We start from the raw sequence: 18,191 nt of genomic DNA on the forward strand, positions 1-18,191 counted from the left end.
GAGAATGAGAGAATAGCAGAAACAAAGGAGTTGAGTCAATACTGTAGTCAGGGTTGGGTATACAGATTGCTTTCAGACCATTAGACCTACAGCATCCTGAATGCAAATGAAATCTGCTACCCATCCTCGTGTCTCTGCATTTTCCTGTCCTATCTTCAAAGAACTTATAATCAATTATACTACAGCGTGGTAACTGCTGGAATAGAAAAATGTGGAGATTTATAGGGTCACAGAAGAAAGGCTGGAGAATATTCCCTGAAGTTATGATGTAGAAAGGGAAACTCAGTGAAGAAAGGGGGAGGAGCATATGCAAAGACATAGCTCAAGAGAGCACAGTCTTTTAGATAAGTGAAAACAGTTATCCTGCACCACAGGATATGTGTGGGATGTGGGAGAAAATAAAGCTGGAGATGTAGACAGATGCCAGATTATCCAGAGTCATGGTTACAAAGCTAAGGAGATTGAAAACCGCAGGGAGTCCTCAATTTAGTCCCTTTCCCATTATCATGGTAAGGCTGAGACAATGCTATGTGTTTTACACACCTTTTCATTTTCCTCCTGTGTACACAGGAAACTACATTTCCCAGTTCTCCCTTTTAGAGCTAGATGTGACTGACTGACTGGGTTCAGACCAGTGGAATGTAGGCCAAAGTGGTATACAATACAGGTGACCCTTGAACAACCATGGGTTTGAAATCTATGGGTCCGCTTATATGTGGATTTTTTTTTCAAAAAGTATATGTAAAGTATTGTAAATATATTTTCTCTTATGATTTTTAAATAACCTTTTCTCTAGCTTGCTTTGTTGTAAGAATATAGTATATAATATATATAGCATACCAAATGTGTGTTAATGAACTGTTTATATTATCAATAAGGATTCTGGTCAACAGTAGGCTATCAGTAGTTAATTTTGGGGGAAGTCAAAAGTTATATGTGGGTTTTTGGCTGTATGGGGATCAGTGCCCCTAACCCCTACATTGCTCAAGAGTCGAATGTACTTAAAAACCCGGGGGTTACTGCTACCCAGGGGCAGGAAAATCTCTTAACTCCCTGTTGCAAGAAAAATTCAGCTGCCCGAGTGTGAAGAAGTTAGAGAATCTGACTCCTCTCCATCCATCCTCCACTGATCCTAGGAAAAACCATCTTTTGCTGGGAGGGACTCAGGAAATAAATGTATGCCCAGGATCCTGCACTGATACAAAAGTATATCTAAGGCTGCTGGGGAGGGGCAGGAAATTTATGCTTGCTAACTACCCCACTCATAGAAGACAGTTAGGCTGTCATAGATAAGAAGGAGGGGCACCAGGGTGGCTCAGTTAGTTAAGTGTCTGACTTCGGCTCAGGTCAGGATCTCACGGCGTGTGAGTTCCAACTCTGCGTCCGGCTCTGTGCTGACAGCTCAGAGCCTGGAGCCTACTTCAGATTCTGTGTCTCCCTCTCTCTCAGCCCTGCCCCTGCTCTCTCTCTCTCTCTCTCTCTCTCAAAAATAAATAGACATTAAAAAAACAAAAGAAGGAAATCTGCATGCTCTCTAGAATCTATGCTGTGTGGAGGGAGCTATAGACTGAATTCCTATGTTAAAGTCCTAATCCCCTGTGTGAGAGAATTTGGAGGTGGGGCCTTTGGGAGTGATTAGATCATGAGGGTAGAGTGCTCATGAATGGAACGAGCACCCATATAAAGAGACCCCAGAGCCCTTCTTCACCCAGACCCCGAGGTGAGGATGTAGTGAAAAGACAGCCATCTATGAAATAGGAAGCAATTCCTGACCAGACACTGAATCTGCCAGCACCTGGATCTTGGGCTTCCAGCCTCCAGAACTGTAAGAAATAAATATTTGTCATCTATTAGCCACCCACCCTATAGTATTCTGTTTAGCCACCTGAAGTGACTAAGATGGAGGAAGCTGTCTGCCACTGAAAGTAAACGAACTAGAACACTGCAAAAGCCCCACCCAGCAGGCTTTGGTGCAAGCCCCTTAGAACACTGAGGATGGAGGACAGGTAGAACACCTCTTCCTCCATAGAGCCGTACATTTGTGCCTGAGTGACAAGCAACAACAACCTCTGCCTTTGGAGGGCACGAGCAAGGAGAGAAATATGTGACACAGGTGTGCAGGGGCTCCTGAAAGCTGTCCGAAGAGCAGGAACACAGAAAAACTTTTTGGCAATCACGGTCCTTACACTAAACACGGGGTGTAGGTGTCTACTACTGGAATAATTGGAAGCCTGTTCAACAAATTCTAAGTAAACTACTGACCACCTTGAGTCAGACCCACATCAACGGCCTGATGAAAGGAGAGATGAACAATTTCTGAACATAAAGATTATTTACCTTGGTTCCTACTGTTCATTTATAGGAATTCAGTTTTAAGAAGTGAGGCCCAAAAAGCAAGAAAATATAAAACATTTCCAAGACATAAAGAAATCAACAGAACCAGGAGCGCCTGGATGGCTCAGTGGGTTGAACGTCTAACTCAATTTTGGCTCAGGTCACGGTCCCACACTCGTGGGATCGAGCCCCGTGTCAGGCTCCGTGCTAGTAGAGCCCACTTGAGATCTCTCTCTCTCTCTCTTCTCTGTCTCTCTCTGCCCCTCTCCCCTGCTTGAACCTCTCTTTAAAATAAAAATAAATTTAAAAATTTTTAAGTAAGTCAACAGAACCAGACTTAGATGTTAGAACTATCAGAGGAAAAATTTCAAGTGACTGTGCTGCTATGATTACAGAGGGCCCACCTGGCTAATCCAGAATAATCTCCCCATTTGAAAATCCTCAACTTAATTACATCAAAGTCCCTTCCACCAAGTAAGGTTACATATTTATAAATTCCAGGGATTAGAATGGAACTTCTGAAGGCAGGTAAGGGAGGCATAATTTTGCCTAATACACCTAGATTCAAAAATTTCAAGCAAACTATCTTTAATTGCATTACATTTTCTCATCTTCCTCTTGTTTGCAGCTCTCTCTCTCTTCTTTTCTCTCTTTCCTTTTCTCCCCCACCCCCACCCCTCTCCCTAAGTGTTCTTCCTCTAAAATCTCTCTTGTTCTTCCTCTCCTCTTTCTACTTCTTCAGCCACTAGGAATATGGTTTATTTTTATTTGTAGGTTCCCCTTCCCTCTATTGCATGTCTTGCTTTTAGCTACATGAATTCTTTTATTTATTTATTTTTTTACTTTTTTCAACATTTATTTATTTTTGAGAGACAGAGCATGAGCAGGGGAGGGGCAGAGAGAGAGGGAGACACAGAATCTGAAGCAGGCTCCAGGCTCTGAGCTGTCAGCACAGAACCTGACACGGGGCTTTAACCCACGAACCATGACATCATGATCTGAGCCGAAGTCAGACACTTAACCAACTGAGCCACCCAGGCACCCCTACACGAATTCTTTTAAATCACTGACCAATTCATCTCTCACTCATATAAAATCTTCTACTGACTTCCTACTGCCCTCAAGATGAAGTTCCTTAGCAAAGTCCTTTTATAACCTGCCCTTTTCTACCACCTTTGCCTCCTTTACTGGCCCTAATTACTCCTGTCCATGTGCATTTAATGTTCCACTTACTTGATCCTGCTAGTGGGATTCCTGAACACGCCACACTGCTTTGCATGTGAGCTTCTGTGCTTTCTGCTTTTTCTATTTGAGGTGCCCGTCGTCTCCTGGGCTATTCTTCAAAAGCCAGTGCTGACTTGACCTTTGACCAGAAGCGCCTCCCCGCCTCCCTTTCTAACAGAGATAACCCTCTTTCCCGTGGTCATCTCTCAGTTTATCTTTTATATATCCTCTTATTGTATGTATAATTCTAAGTATTAATTTACTTATATGTGTTTTCTTTTCTACCCTTTGAGCATCTAGAGATCAGGAAGCATCCATTCATTATCAGTATGTGGCCAGAACCCAGCACAGTGCCTAACAGTTAAAAGGTGCTCAATAAATATCTGCACCTATTATTAGCACCTTTTCAAGATCCATTTTTTAACACCGCTCAGTATTTGAGATTTAACCTTTAACAAGTATCTCAGTATGAATCTCTCTGTCTGGTTTTAGAGAGTAAGATAATTCTCATATAATTAAGACTTCCTTAAAAAAATATTTCCCTTGATGGTAAAATGAATTCTTTCTTTACTCACTTTGTCCTATGATTTTGCCCTATGATTTTGAAGCCAGTGTTCTCATAATAATAGGACTGGATTGATTTATATATCCTGGATGCCAGTCTATTTCTCCTGATTAGATAAATTGGTAAGCAGGTCAGGAATTTGTAGGCCAAGTGATAAACACTTTGGGGGGGAAGTTATAACCAGTATTTATTTATTTTTCTGTTCTTTACAATGTAATTTCCTCTTCTGTTTTCAGCTTCAGGTATTTCTGGAAATCAGAAGACAGTTCCCATAAAACCTGGAAATTGGGAAAATATAGAGCCTATAGAATATGATACACAATATCACTATAATATTTTAAAGCAAGCAAAATATGGATAAAGTGAACACTGACAACAGAATTGAATGGAGAATGAGCTCAGGGCATATAGCAGAGGTAAGCAGAGAATGTGTTGTAAAATGGAAAGGAAAAGTCCTGATTTTGTTAAAAAAAAAATTAGAGTTCATAAAAATAAGCATAATAGCCCCTTAAAGCAAACAAACACAAAAGAAAAGAATCAGTAGAAATTTCTAAATGTTTCCTTATACTGCTTCTTTCTTCCTGATTCATGTCCCAGTCACAGGCAAACAGGCATATAGTAAAAAAAAAAAAAAAAAAAAAACAACAAAAAACACCATTATTTTCCTTCCACTTGCCCATTCAGACCCACTCTGTAGGTTTATTTGCTCTACTGCTCAGATGAAATTGAGAGGAAATCCTATGACTTTTTGGTCATTCTTAGGTAATAAAAGGTCCTCCGACCACCTCTTGTCACAAAAGGAAAGTCTCGTTTCAGCAATTAAAATGTCTAGTCCGTGTAAAATCAAACTTCATCTGAGTCAGAGCTTCTCCTCACCCCAAGTTGGCCTGCTATAGGTTGTTACCTGAAGGGGGAAAAGGGCCTTGTGGGTTCCTTCTCTATTTCCTCTATTTCCTTGCAAGTCCTTCATAGGTGGTCTAACTTTAGAATATGGCAAATATTGTCTTGGGGCTTTAGCCAAAACAGAGTCAGAAATAGTTCAATTTTAACATCCTGTTGCATATCCTTGGTAGCACAACTAAAACACACGATTTTCATACGGCTTTCAACTCCATATATTGCAAGTTGAGATGGAGAATTCAAGAGCAGGCACTAGAATAATAAAGTAGGCACGTTTACACTCCTTGCAGGAAATACCTAACCCCACATGTCACAATCAACTGTAGTGTTTCCTAAACTTTCCCACCAACTTACCCTGAATCACTGAGAAAGAAGACAGACCTCTGTATGTTATGAGGTCTTAGTCTAAAGAGGCATTTTTATTTATGGTATTTCTAAAGAGATGTGTGTTTTACTAATTAAAGCACACAAACTTTGTATTCTGTACCATAATGTCTCTGCTTATTTTAGCATAAAAAGTATTCATTTTTTTCTAACATTTTCTTAAAATTGTTTCACTGGGGATATACACCACATTTAACCTCTAATTCCGGTTAAATTCTAGCAAAATGTCATATTCCCCAGTTTGATAATCATGAAACCTATGGAAGTAATGGTATTCATGTAATTCTAAAGAATGCTTTCAGATTTAGGTTTTCTTGTGTTCCCCTTATTAATATTAATATCAATGGCCATTCAAGCTGTTTTCAGCAGAGGACTTTAAATTCCTACTCAGGAGTGAGCAAACATTTGTTTGCAGTAAACATATTACTCAAGTAAATACCTGGACCCTTTTACAGACCTTGTTTTTTTCCTTCTAACATATCCCATTACAGTCTTTGATTAGTCTTCAATTTTGGGAAGCACTCAATTTAAAACAGAAATAAGAATATCTTTGGAAAGGGAAAGGAAACTTTAGAAATATTACTTGCTTTACTAGGTCAAAAGAAAATTGTTCCTGCAAGAGAACCAAGCTAAAAAGTAGTACTGAGTGAGAGTACACTTACAAACATATTTCATGTCAGTTGTCCTGCTATTCCTATTGTGGATTCACTTACCTACCAGAGGTGTCTATAGTTTTTCTACCTATAACTCCAACTATCATGGGAACAGGGGACTCCTTGAACAACTCTATATGCTCAAGCTGATACTCTGGTGAGAAAGATATTCAAAGATAAGTAGAAATTATTCAGCTCTATTTCAGTTCCAAAAAAAAAAAAAAAAAAAAAAAGTATTAACTTCTGTCATTCCGAGATAAATAGCCCTGAAGAATTATTGATGAAGTTAATACCACACGAGGAAGTAAATGCTGTATGACTTAGCTGCAAATGTAGATAGAGTCAAAGAGGAAGAACAATAAGCTAGCTTGCTGGTTCTATGTTCAAAAAAGCAACAAACTTCAAAATTCATGAGATTAAGCCTGGAACTAGTGATATTGGTAGTTTATCATAGTGAAAAGTGAACTCAAAGTCTAGAACAATATTTTCAAAGTTTGAATCTCAGAACTTTCTGTATCAGGATCACAAGTGAAGATGGGGTTAACCAGCTTGTTCAAATGCAGATTCTAGGCCTTACACTAGACACACTGAATAAAAATTTGAGAGTTGAAAACTGCCCCCAGGAGATCCTTTTTGATATTGAAGCTTGAGAATAATTAGCTTAGGATATAATGGCTGATTAATGTGATGAGGGGGAAACTAGTAGTAATAGTACAAAAATTAAATAGTTTACAATTCTGAAATCTATAAAGCTTTGAAAACCAAAAACCTTTGCTTTATTTCCTTAATTATTTTGTTGTTTGTTTTGTAATATATTCAGAGATAATTCCTAGCATTATCTCTATGTATTTTTGGCAAAAATTTGTGCAATCGTGTATATGTTTATGTTAGATCATGTATAGCCTCTATTTATCCTACTTTGCATGCATGTTTGGATTTTACTGTATGGTCACTGTGGAGTGCCCCAAATGGGGTTGGTATATGATATAAGGTAGAATGCACCCTATTCTGAATTCAGAATCACATTTGACCCAAAGAATTACAGATAGGGGAATGGGTACCTCCAGTTGTTCAAAGACTTTCTTTCCTTTCCTTTTTTTTTTTTTTTTAATTAGTTTATTTATTTATTTATTTATTTTAATTTTTTAACGTTTATTTATTTTTGAGACAGAGTGAGACAGAGCATGAATGGGGGAGGGTCAGAGAGAGGGAGACACAGAATCTGAAACAGGCTCCAGGCTCTGAGCTGTCAGCACAGAGCCCAACGCGGGGCTCGAACTCACAGACCGTGAGATCATGACCTGAGCCGAAGTCGGACGTTTAACCGACTGAGCCACCCAGGTGCCCCTAGTTTATTTATTTTGAGAGAGACAGAGAGAGAACAAACCAGGGAGGGGCAGAGAGAGAGGTAGAATCTCAAACAGGCTCCTTGCTGTCAGCACAGAGCCGGACGCAGGGCTTGAACTCACCAGCTGTGAGATGGTGCCTAAAATCAAGAGTAGGCCACTTAACAGAGTGAGCCACCCAGGTGCCCCAAGACTTTTTAGTTACAAGAAAACACTGCACCTAAATGAGCCTGAACCTACAGCAAATACTAAAGGGAAAATTTGTGAAAGGCAAAGGAGAGAGGGAGAAGGAGATATGGGGAGAGCCTTTGGGCTACAGTCAGTTCTGAAACCTCTGGATGGAGAGCAGGGAGGAAGGAGGCGGGAGTGGGGTGTGCTCCAGATTGCAGAGCATCTCTGAGAAGTCTCAGTCAAGGCAATGTGGAGTCCCTGACCAAAATCTCCCACTAGAGGATTCTTGCTTTGGACAAAAATGGCCTGCCTCTGGTGCCCCTGCCATGCTTATTCATTGGCTAGGAGTAGCCTGGGCATTAGCGTGGCCTCAACATGAATATCTGTACAGATCTGAAGCTACAGCAGCTAGTCTCACAGCAGATTTTCTTTAATAAAATCTGGGTGGTGTACCTCAGTGGCCTCCACAATTCCTGGCTTACCAGATGGAGCAGAGCAGCCCAGAAGCCAGGAGCTTCACTTAGGATTGGAATATTGCAGCAAAATATACTTTGTTGTTGTGTAAACTTCTGTTTTATTGAGTCTTTTTGTCTCAGACTCTAACTGTATGCTAGCCATTGCAGTTCACATTTCTAATGGTCTTTACCCATATATATTTGTCAAACCATTTGTCCTTGTTTAAGATTTGGAAAATATGATTACGATAGGTTAAATTTTTTCTTCTTTTTTTTGACCTATGATAGTCAGCCCTGAGGAGAAAAGCTATCAAAGGAACTGTTGGGCTCTAGATCTTCTGGAGAAACCTTGAAACATTTGACTCTCTGCTCCAATTCACATCCTGTTCAGTCCATTGCTGTTGAGGTCAAAACTGTCTTGGTTAACAAGGACCATAGCCAAGTGGCCCTGTCCTCTGCCTCTCTGACTATCTCCTGAGAGAAGCCTGACCTGGAAGAACCTATTTGGTTGCTATAAACCAACATTAGTAAACAAAAGTAGATTCTGTAAAATTTGTTACTAACCCTACCAATTTGGGTGTTTCGCATATCTTCAGAACCCAGCTTGGTCTTTTCATTTATAACCAGATAATGTGGAATTTTCCAGATAAGTCTTATGAGATACTGATAAAGGCCATTGTTTGACAAGAATAGAAGGATAAATTAGGACTCTGTGCTGACCTCTGTTGATAAAATACATAGAAAATCTGTTATGTTTTTGCCACGTCCTTTCAGAGAATAGACATTTATAGGGCCAATTTTTCCTTTCTTTTCCTTTCCTTTCCTTTCCTTTCCTCTCCCTTTTTTCATTTTCTTTTCTCTTTTCTTTTCTTTTCTTTTCTTTATAAACTGTCTTGTTAATAGTGTTTAAGTTCAGCCTTGCTTTTCCTTGTTTCTTTGCTGTTTCAATATAGTGATCACCTTGAAAATCAAATATAAAAAATTCCTAAGAACTTAAGTGTCTGTTATTCTGGTTTCCATGGGGGCTCCATGGGTTTCAGGTATAAGAAAATATGGGGAAAAATGTTCACTAGTCGGTGCCCTTGCCTCAGAGTTCAATTCTAGTTGTTCTCAGAGATTTTACCATCACACTCATTACTTATTTATATCTTCCCTCTTTTTTTCCACTTTGCAGATAATTGCTACTTAATTGATACTGCCTCTATGCAAACCTAGTCACAAGACACACTGCTAAATAGAGGAATCATTAATCTGCATGTATGTTGTAGATTTCCTTAAAAGGTTGGCTGGAATAAGCAAAGTCATTAGCAGTTTATTTGCAACAGTGCACTTATGAAAAGCTCTGTGGAGAACACATCAACAGTCAATATGTAACTGAGCAATTAACACGGGACTCCTGTACTTTGGGGTGTTAGCATGGGAGTAAACAGAAGCAGATGTGAAGTGTTTGTACTGTTAGCATGCACGGTCTGTTCTGACATATGCAAATACCACTCATGCTTACAGAACCCGCAACCCCTATTGTACCGTGACCTTACTGATGAAGCCCTATGACAGAAGTACTTCATTTGCACTGGGTGCTATTAATTATTAACAGGCCAATACCACCTTTCCTTGTTATTAGAGCTTTGCACAAAGCCAGGTAATAAAGCATCACAAACAAGTTGATAACACTCTGGTTCCCAGCTTGCCTTGACTACTGCTTTCTTGCCAGAAGAGAAAATAAAGAACAATTAAGGACAGAGAGAGAAGAAAGGGTCTCACAAGACTGACAGATGGGATCACCTGTGCAATCCAGACATGAGTTTAAATAGTTTTTTCCATGGGACTCAGGTGAACCCTGTGATGATCCAGTGGTTTCCATATGAAGGCAAGAGAATTCTGGTTTTGGGACAGGTTTGTACATAAGGACTTAATTTACCATTTTTCCCTTCCTTGACAGGGAGCTGGAAAATTGTTGCTGACTAGAACAATTAAAATTGGAGGGAAATGACATGACTTTCTTTCCTGTGTCTTTAAAGGACGTGTCATAGGCCTCACCTTTCATATCACATGCATTCTAGAAAAGAAAGCAACTTTTATAGTATAAAATGTAATTCCTTCCTCTCACTGTCAGTAAATGCTGAGATTTCTCATCGTTAAAGAAATAGTCAGTATTCCTAAAGTCATATATCCATCTCAAAAATGGTAATACTTCATTAAAAAGACAACTGCAAAAAGATTATTCTAGAGCTTTGTTATTCTGTAAATGGGCATCCTACTCATGAATGATTTGACAAAAGACACGTGGTTGATATTAACTAGTTAGAATTTTTTTTAATTCTCTAAATTACAATACAGTATACTTTTATAATGGTGAAGAGAAACTTGCCCTCAATTCATTTTATAAAGAGTATTTTTTGTCATCATGCATTGCTGGATATATGCATATATTCCATACTTCTAATGTTTTCCTATGACTGAGCGAGATGTAGTTTAAGTGCATCCCATTGGAATGAATTAATTTGAACCATTAGTGCATTCTGCTATAGATATCCTGACATTTACTTTGATCTTACACCAAAACCCTGGTTTTCCATTATGTTTTTGTGTAAGCATCTTACATGGAACCTGACTAAAGCTATTAAGGTAAGGGCTGAAACAACATATCTTAGAGTTATTGAATTGAAATTTTATCTCCTCTATAAAACTTAATCAGCTAAATGAAATGTGAGGCAGATTGCTCACTGTTCAACTTCGCCCTATAATGCGGTTCTCATATTTGAGGGGAAATCACAATACTAAATCCTATGCACAGTGTAAATCTTCATTTCTCATAACCTTAACAATATTGTCTCCATCTTTATTTAATTTAAGTACAGCCCGTATTTTTCTAGGTTTTTAAGTCGCTGTCCAGTATAGGGCAGGTGTTTTTGCTAGTCATGTTCTAAACATACTGAGTATAATATTTAATACAATAAAATCTATTTTGTTTATTTAAAAAGTACTTTAATTTTATGAATATAATCCATCAAATAAGAAACATTTTCCATGAAGAGGGTAAGAGGTAGAGTGAAAAGAAGTAGGAAACTAGAAAAGTGAATAAAGATTCATGTTGTGAAAAATAACTTTGCTTTGAATGCCTTAATCTTTAAACCGGCATATGGCCCAAGAGAACAGGAGTCCTGAAAGGAAATGTTTATTATCCAGGTGATATATTAACTATGGTGAGATGAGATAGATTGAAGCATTCTGAGTCCTGGAATTAGGTGCCCTGTTCCTGAACTATGGTGGAATGTATAGAATGAAAAGTGATAAGAGAAAATCTCCATGGGTCTTTCATGTTTCTCTCTGTCTTGGGAGCAAAGCCTTTTGTTCTAAGACTGAATTTTTAAGGATGTTTGTATAGAAACAGCCTTGTAAGATAGAAATGTCATTTCTCTCCAGAGGAAGAGGCAGATTTGCTTACTGTCCAGTATAATAAAGATAATGTCTCCCTCCAAGGCATATTCAGGTGTGCCTACTGCCCATTATAAAAGATTTGGGTTCCCAGGTTCAGAGTTCATCTCCTAGAGCACAACCTACTGCATATGCAGTTATCATCTAACCCTCTTTATTTGCTCTGGGAGAGCTTGGTCTCAGTTCTTCAACACAATATATGTTGACTTCCATGCTGGTTGCTGTGCTATGAGTAATGAAGTTCTTTGGGTTGGAAAAAGGAGTCTCACATCTATGACGAGCACCCATAAAATTGTGGCAGGCTAACACACTAGCTCCCAAGTAGAGTAAAGTCTCAGACCCATCACAGATCTCAACAGTTTGGTGGTGGGATACTGACAAAGATACACTTTCTGGAAGAGGAAAAGTTAGGGCCTTATGGGGAAATTAGTGGTATTTGAGAGAAACCCCTAGGAATTTTACCTATAGTAAACATAGCAATCAAATTGTATGGCCAGCCTGGCAGTAAATGGTCCTCTGTTTTCTTACCTCTTAATGAGGAAGTATTAGGGAGTTGTTTGTAGGCCAAATGCCAGGAAGTAGTCTCACAGACAGACACATGAATGGTGGCCTGATTGTTGCTAACTTTTCTCCTATGTTGAAGGAGGAGGATTCCTTGACAATACCGCAGTCAGTCTTAGGTCAACCCCATTGAAACAACTAGCAACTAATACTATGAGTCATACTAAGTAAATAGAATTTCCAACCCATTTCAGATAATAACTAAAGAGTGTCCACTCCACTTGGCTGAAAGAAGGATAATCCATGAATAGTATGGGCAGGATCTAGGCAAATTATAGAACATTGGCTGGTTTACTAAAGAGATGAAGGGATGAGAAGCCAGGCACTTCCTGCTTGTTAAGAAAAAATGGCAACAACTGGGCAGTTTCATGGCTCAGTCTCTCCATAGTTTAACATGACTAACTTAGTTCCATTCAGAGATGACAGTAAAAGGTCACAAGGTTTTTTTTGTTTTGTTTTGTTTTTTGTTTTTTTGTTTTATTTTGCAGTGGGTCATGGCTGCACTAAGGGAAATTAGGCCCTCCCAGGGAGATTTCCTGGACACATAAATTCCCTTGAGAAGCCACAGGTGAGATATTGACTAGACTTTGGACTCTTGCTTCCCTCATTGGGCTAACAATACCAAAGGAGTTTACTTGCTGGAGAATGAAAAATTGACCCAAAGAATTTTAGATAAATTTTTGTAGTCAGCCCTGACACCACAGAATACTCCCTAGCCTTTCTACTGAAACTGGGTATAAACCTAAGGTATACTATTTTGGCCATGGGATAGCAAATGATACAGATTAAGATAGATTCCATTTAAAAGGATGACTATTGTTCAGGGGTGCCTGAGTGGCTCAGTCGGTAAAACGTCCGACTTCACCTCAGGTCATGATCTTGCAGTTTGTGGGTTCGAGCCCTGCCTCGGGCTCTGTGCTGACAGCTCAGAGCCTGGGGCCTGCTTCAGATTCTGTGTCTCCCTCTCTCTGTGCCCCTCCCCTACTTGCACTGTCTCTCTCTTGCTCTCTCTCTCAAAATAAAATAAAATAAAAACATAAAAAAATTAAAAAAAAAAGATGACTATTGCTCAAATCAATCCCAAGTGAATCAAAGTGTACAAACCTGAAAGCAACAATCTCAAAGCAGTGTGCCTAGGGCTACCGAATCAGAGGGTCCCCAAAGCTGAAGTATGTGTGTAAGTGATGATAAACCTGGTTGATAAAGGCCTTTGGTGAACCACTAACATGGGAATTTTGTTTGGTTGAGCCATGAAAAACCACTGTGTCACTGGAGACCTACAGTAAGTGTGCCTTACTTAATAGCACAAGAGTACTCTCACCTTCTGCATTTCCTTTCCCTCCCTCCCTCACTAGCCTGATCTTAGCTGCTTTACAAAGAAAGATAATTAGGGAGAAAAGCTAAAGTTTCCTTGTTCCCAAGGGGGACTGAAGTCCATACCTATTCATCCTAGTAACATGCAGAACTTTGGAGAGGGTAAGGACCTAAATTTTTATAGCTCTTTTAGGTACAGGCAGAAAGTTACTGTCCTATATGATCCTAGGGTGAGGAAAGGGATGCCCAAATTCAACTGACAGGGTTTGGGAAAGGTTTGCAGTGGAGAAAGGAAGTTAAAATGAACTTGTGGATTGGACTCTTTGGGTTATTTCAGTGTACTATATTGTTGTGGCTTCCCTTGCTGAATATATAATTGATATTAATGTTTCACATGCTTGTACTATGAATGTTCATAAAGTCCTAGGGGGATTTTTCTGATCAGTAAGAGCACATCTGGAAAAATGCTAGTGGGAAACATAAAATTCTTCCTATCATCTCTTTCTGACATCTCTGCAGCCTAAAATAAAGCTACTGACTATGTGCCCTGAGTGGTGCCCTGAATTCACAGAGTTTCCCCTAAATATCTGGGCCTAGTTCATTGATGATTCAGATTAAGCAGAAACCTAGCAGTGTCTACTGATCAGCTCTGGCTCCTCAACCTTAGTGCTGGCCATACAGAACCAAAAATGACTGGTTGTTCCTCTCTGTGGGCAGAGCTTAAGACACTTTCATAGCTTTAGCCTTTACTACCCTTGATGAACCTACTTATAGATTGAAGGAATCTTGGACTGTTGCCTAGATGTTTGTTCTGCTACTTGTAAAACTATAGTCTGGAAGAGTGTAGGAATCTTTTTGACAGACTGGCTACAACTGGTCCTTGACCCCCCTCTTAGGGTTATCCATGGCACCTTACCACTATTGACACTTTTCACGTTATGAGGTTGCCTTTCCAGTCCAATCAGTCAACTCTGGCCACTAATAGGTGTCAGGCTTTCAGCTTTTCAGTTCATGTGCAGTTTGACAGTCATGCAGCTCTTATCACAAAATCCAGTGAATAAGGGGTGATAGCAAGGTTTTGGTTATCTTCCATGTACTTGACCATTCACAATCCTCTGATATTATTGATTTTTAGAATGGCCTCATAAAACATTGACTTCAAAGCTCTCTGACTTTAACTCCCCACCTCATCCTGGTCCACACAGTTTAAGGACAATTTGGTCACTGAATATGGCTATCTACATAAATGTTCATTGTACTTTGGCCACTTCCTGGATAATTGTCATAATGATCAGGACAAAAGGGGGGTTAAATAGATCTATTTTGCAAATTAATATTTCTGAGATATTCCTAGGCATAATGACTTTTTTTGTCCCTAAAATCCACCTCAGGATGGCCTGATTGGTAACCCTCTTGGTGGCAGCCCAGCCAAAAGGGGACCTAATGAATTCTAACTTAATTTTGGTCAGCCACTTGGCTTATCTGATTGAATAACCATGGGCTTAGAACATAAGGATAATAACTACTTGGTCAAGTGCAGTGCTTTAAGTTTCCTCCGATAATGGCCAATTTGTCAAAGTGGGGAGCATAAGGGTTTTGATAATTTTTATAAAAATTCCCATGTCTCTCTTTCACCTGATCCTTCTGTATGAGTAGGAGATGGTTAGAAAAAAGGTGAAGATATAGCTATACACAGATTTTGTGGTAGTTGAGGGAAAACAGCATCTCTATTCTCTGGGGAAAGAACAGTTCAGACACCAAAAGGTATGAGGGAAAAAGAGCATTAATAAATTCTTTCTTTCATAATCACCCCTGCCACTTTATTCATGGGGTAAAATATCTTGTGTGGCTCTCCTAAGTTGTTGCAAACACTTTGAAAAACTGACTGCTAGATCTGCCATGCCCTGTCAGATGGGCCTGACCAAGATATGATTGCTCTTTCCTGGAACCCAGCTTAAAAAACTATGGAAAAGAACAGATTATGGTCCCACCTCAGCTAACAAGCACACAAAACATCCATCAACACCTCGGGGTACTTGCCTTTCTCCATTGCTGTAACTGTCAGTCATTCCATGGGACAGATAAGTGACACCTGGTTGGTGCTGTGGACAAATAGGGTGGGTCAGAAGAACTGCCTGAGAACTAGATTAAAAAATTCAAACAGAACCAGGAATTGTAAGGGTTACCAGCCAGTGGGAGGCCATATTTGATTACTGTCAAACTGGGCTCACAATTGATGTAAGTACTACTGATGGAGACTGACAATTAGAGACAACATGTTTTTTCCACGGACACCACACACACCTCTATGACTATACTCTCTGTGTTGAAACCAGACATTACCTTGCCTCCCTCCCCAAAATATGGTGACTTGTGCCTAAGGGGTGGTCATAAGACCTTCAAATGTTTAAAGAAACACCACCAATAGATTATTTTGCCCTTAGATGACTTAAAGATCTCTCAAAATTAGCCATCCTTGATTACCTGGGGAAACTTCTGGAGGGATTAATGCTACATTATTGTGTGTGCCCTGGAGACACCTTTAATAGTCATCATCTAATTAAAAAAGCAGCATGAAATTTGTCACTGGCATCAGCTGAAATGATTAATCACACCACTGGTCAGGGCTGTTATAGAGGACAGATTTTGATCTAGATGTAGCCATATACCTGAATTAATGCTTTCAATCTAGTGAGAAAGTCAAAATACAGCCTTGAGAAAGCCACCTGGCTTTCTAAGGTAGATCATGATGCTTTTGTGGGATTTATTCAGCTGGTATGGTGTGGGATTTGGGGGGCTATGGTTAATGTCAATCCTGCAAGCTAGCATCATCCTGCTGCTTAAAGTCCTATGGATATCGACCTGAATTAAATTCTATCTGAGACAAATTGAAAGAATCTGGCCCCAGCCTCTGTTGGTCAGATCAGAGTGGCTGATGCAGTCACATACTCATGGGAATATTTGCCAGAAGCCAAAATGGCTTAGAAACAAAGGATGAATTTTGTAGGAAGACAGTTATCCATGGGTCTCTCACATTTTTGCTTGTCTTGAAAAATGAGTCATTGACTGCCTTTTGCTCCAAACTATCATTTCAAGAATGTTTGTCTAGTGAACAGCTTTGAAAGATAGAGATAATGTCTCCATCTGGAGCAAAGAGCAGGCTTGCTTACAGTCTTGGAAAATAGTATCTTTCTCCAGAACAAAGGACAAGCATCCTTGCTCTCCAGTATAATGTCTCCCTCCAAAGCCAAAAGCAGGCACATTTCTCAGCCATGTTAGAAGATCCAGACTCAATAATCTCAGGGTTTCTTTGCTCCCATGCAACCCTTTGCATGTTCAGGTGTCATATGGTCCTCTTTGTAGGTACCCTGTGGACTTGGAGATAATTACATGAAAATATGAAGAGCTTTATGCACAAGGATGGTCTTTGGAACATTGTTTATAATAGTTTGTAATAGTAAAGATTAGAAATTTTGTCATATATATATAATGCAAAATTGGTAGATATTAATATGAGCTATTAAAATTTGCAGGCATTTCATTTGATATGTAACTATGCACAGAATAGTTAAGTGGTGCTATAAATGGTAAGAGATGAGGCTGAAAAGGTAGGCAGAGGCCAGATTTAGAAGGAATTTAAAAAGGATATAGCAGGAAACTTCATTGAAGGGACTTAGACGATCATATTTTTGTAAAAACTCTGAAAGTATATACAGATGACATTGAAATCAGATCATTTAGGATGTCCTTACAATAATCTAGGCAAGAGATGGTAAGACACTGTAATACCACCTGGCAGTAATAATAGCAATGATGGGATGACTTCATGAGACACATCAAAGGGGAAATTCACAGGATTTGATGAATCATTGGATGACACTATGTGAGGCAGAGAAGAAAGGAGGCTGTGAGTTAATGGAAGGTGTTAAAAATGACATCCAGGGCAATTGTGATTATCATGAGAGATGGAATCTGGGAGAATGAGCTGGTCTAGTTTCAGTTACTGGGGAAAAACAGCCTTCCATAGGAACGTGTTGAATAAGCAGGTGGATATGTCCTCTAGTATTAAAGGTGAAGAGGGAGGGCTGTGGTGGAGGTGTAGGTTTGGGAGCTGTTGATAGAAAATATTTCAAATTATGGTACAGAATGAGGTTCCCCAGCGAGATCATATGAAATATTACAAAAATCCCCAAAATGGAAATGTACAAAACAACAGTTTTTTTGTAGCCAATGGGAGAGATTTAGAGAACAAAAGGAGGGGTATTGAATCTAAAAAGTGAGTTTTAGAACAGATGACAGTCCTTAGAGAAATGAAGCCTCTCTTATCGGCACTCATTATCATCTTAAGTCATTGTTTCCATGGACATTTTGAAAAACTCAATGAGAGTACAAAGAGATTTATGGTGAAAAATTGTCAATGGGAAGTATAAATTATATATCTTTTTAATTCTCAAGATACAACACTTTTCTTTTGTAACAAAAATACCAAAACAAAACTCTACATTATCTTTTTGGGTAGAAGAAATGTGTAGGAGAGAGTTATTCTCGGGATAATTGACTGAGGGAAGATGTATTTATCTTCCTAGAAAACGATGGCATAGATTTTTAAATGTCTTGAAATTTGTCTGGTGGAAGGGGAAATCCACTGACCATGCCCATCAAGCCACAGATGAATGCTTTTAATTCAGCCACTCTGGTTCTCTCGGACAGGTGGGAAGAGTAGGCTAGGAACACAGATGTGTGTAACATATCCCTATGTCAGCAGGGTGGGAGGGGGTGTCTCAAGATATATTTTATTTCCTCTTTAAAAATAAGGTTTTTTTCTTCTTTAAAAAATAATGATGGC

At 39.3% G+C, this 18,191-nt stretch overlaps 2 long non-coding RNA genes across 3 annotated transcripts in view; one reads left to right on the plus strand and one right to left on the minus strand.

Moving 5' to 3' along the window:
- Nucleotides 1-4,533, plus strand: part of LOC132679404 (uncharacterized) — a 556,619-nt gene extending 552,086 nt beyond the window's left edge. The window contains exon 6 of the long non-coding RNA XR_009610138.3: nucleotides 4,360-4,533. This is a non-coding gene — a long non-coding RNA (uncharacterized LOC132679404). The remainder of the gene's footprint in view (nucleotides 1-4,359) is intronic.
- LOC132679405 (uncharacterized) overlaps nucleotides 1-18,191 on the minus strand; it is an 81,766-nt gene that overhangs the window by 18,292 nt on the left and 45,283 nt on the right. The window lies entirely within an intron of this gene.

Source organism: Panthera onca, chromosome A2, assembly GCF_046562875.1.
Source record: "Panthera onca isolate mPanOnc1 chromosome A2, mPanOnc1 haplotype 2, whole genome shotgun sequence".
NCBI classification, from domain to species: Eukaryota; Metazoa; Chordata; class Mammalia; order Carnivora; family Felidae; genus Panthera; species Panthera onca.